The sequence below is a fragment of the Belonocnema kinseyi genome, chromosome 4 (assembly GCF_010883055.1).
Source record: "Belonocnema kinseyi isolate 2016_QV_RU_SX_M_011 chromosome 4, B_treatae_v1, whole genome shotgun sequence".
Classification (NCBI taxonomy): domain Eukaryota; kingdom Metazoa; phylum Arthropoda; class Insecta; order Hymenoptera; family Cynipidae; genus Belonocnema; species Belonocnema kinseyi.
In genome coordinates this window covers 77,064,009-77,066,605 of record NC_046660.1, presented here as the reverse complement: position 1 = coordinate 77,066,605, position 2,597 = coordinate 77,064,009, and the positions used below count along the sequence as shown (strand labels likewise).

Genomic DNA, 2,597 nt, shown 5'->3' with positions numbered 1-2,597 from the left:
GCTATCTAAGGATGGTACTATAGAACGCCACCTCAAGGTAGGCCTAGTGGCGCCATCTCTTGGTCAGGCCGGAAACTTATCAATCCACCCTCGTACCTTAAATTTTCAAAGGCTTTGGAATCACTTCAAATTATTCAAATCTACTAAAAATTTCTTAGAATCTTTAAAAACACCTTACAATATTGAAAATCCTTTGAAATCTTTTTATATCCTTTGAAACGTTTTAAATCTCTTCAACTCCCCATGGAATTTTTAAAAATGCCCTTAATTCTTTTAATTCTTATAAAATCACTTCAAATCATTAAAATCTATTACAATATACCATAAGATATTCCAAATCTTTTTAAATCTTTTCACATTCATTTAAATTTTCTTCAGCTCTTGAAAGTTCCTTTAAATTTTAAAAAATATCCTAAAATCTTTCAAATCATTCAAAATCCCACCATATCATTGAAATTATTCAAAAATGTATTAAAATCTTTGATAATATGCTAAAATCTTAAAAATTCTTATTAATAAAATCTTTGAGAATAACTTGAAATTTTTGGAAATATTTGAAAATATTCAAAATCCATCAATTTTGGTGAATAAAATCTTTCTTATGCACTAAAATATTATAAAATCACTTTAAAATACATGAAACCTGATATTTCCTGAAATCCTGGAAAACTGATTAAAATACCTTCAGAGCTTGAAAAATCTCTTTAAATTATTCAAAATTCCTCGGAAAACTTATTAAATACCTTCGAATCTTTTTAAATATCCAAAAACCGTGTATACCCTGTAAAATCTTTACAAATATTGTGAATTTCTTTTAAGCACCATGCAAATTCGTTTAAATCCTTTAAAATAATTTAAAATCTTAAAAATGTCTTGAAACATTTTTTATCTCTTCAAAATCCCTTAAAATTTGATCAAATATCCGAAAACTGCACAGGTCCGATAAAATATGTACAAATCTTTTGAATTTCTTTAAAATCCCATGCAATTAAATTTACTTAAATCCTTCAAAATCATTACAAATTTAAAAAATGCTTTGAAAAATTTTTAATCTCATCAAAATCCCATAAAATTTGTTAAAATATCCAAGAACCTTCAATGTCCTATAAAATCGTTACAAATCTTCCAGAAATCTTTGAAGATCTATGAAATTTTTTTTATATACCTTTAAATAATTATGATTTTTAATTATTTTTTGATAATATTTTATTCTCATCAATAACCCTTGGAATTTGTTAAAATACTCTTAAATATTTCAAATTCTTTACAATCACGTCAAATTATTGAAATCTATTCAAAATTTCTCGGAATCTTTTAAAATACCATAAAATTTTTCAAGTCCTTTGAAAATTTTTAAATCCCTGGAAAATTTAAAAGTTCTTGAAAATTCCTTGAAATTTGAAAAATACCCAAAAATATTTGAATTCCTTTAAAGTCCTTTTTTCAAAACCCATGTATTTTTTTAATGACTTTAATTCTTTAAAATCGTTCGGAATCACTTCAAATTATTGAAATGTATTGAGAATTCTTTAAAATTTTTTTAAAATGCCCTAGATATTCGAAACCCGTTAATTTCTCTCTTCTCTTGAAAATTATTTAGAATTTTAAAAATACCATAAAAAACTTAGAATCTTTTAAATGCATTTAAATTATTAGAATCTATTAAAAATTCTTTGAAATCTTTAAAAAATCTTGCATTATTTCAAAATCCTTTGAACAATTTTATAATCCCTTGAAACTTTCTAAAGCTCTTAAAAATTTCTTGGAAGTTTTAGAAATAATATGAAATCTTTCAAACACCCTCAAACTATTGAAAACTAATATAAATTTCTTGGAATCTTTCCAAATATTTTTTAAAAATTTAAGAGAATGCGTCAATAGTTATAGACCTCATTAAAAAAACGGTTTAAAGGTTCAAATCTTTGAAAAAGGTGAAAAATCACCATGAATTTTTTTACACTTTTTTTAGGCAGAAACTTTCAAATCAGTTGAATTTCACTATATCTTGTACACTTATTCAGAAAATTAAAAATTAAAATTGGCATGTTTTGGGTTTTTAACAAACAAATTAATTGTAAGTGGTGATTTTTACTGTTAATTTATTGCTTTCGGAAAATTAATCAAAACATATGTTTTAAATTTTAATCTTGGAACTTTGATTCTGAACTATATTTTGCATTAAAAATGTAATAACATAAATATATTATTATTACTCATTAACAATACAATATGCAATGAAATCATTTTATGTGAAAGATTCTGTATAAGAAAAATGTACAAAAATCATAATAATCCTTTTAAAAAATGAGGGTTGCAACCCCTAGGCGTAAAAAATATGTTCCGATGAGGGCCCTTTTGTATGAAATAAGCTGACGTTTGTTTGGTTAGAAAAAAATCGGTTCCGTTTTTGACATATTAAAGATAAATTGTTTCTGGGAATTAACTTTTAGGGTGGTTTTCAGTCCTTAAATCGAGACAAAACTAATTACTTTGCTTGCTAGTTCTTCTTACAGAAATTCCCTGACCTTTGCAATTTTTCTTTAAATCCCTAACTTTATCTGAATGAGATTTTCTTTGGCCTGCGATCACCCTATAAT

At 25.0% G+C, this 2,597-nt stretch overlaps 1 protein-coding gene across 1 annotated transcript in view; it reads right to left on the bottom strand.

Moving 5' to 3' along the window:
• The window catches only part of LOC117171270 (trypsin-1-like), a 26,246-nt gene that overhangs the window by 12,362 nt on the left and 11,287 nt on the right, over nucleotides 1-2,597 (bottom strand). The gene's annotated exons all lie outside the window — the stretch shown is intronic.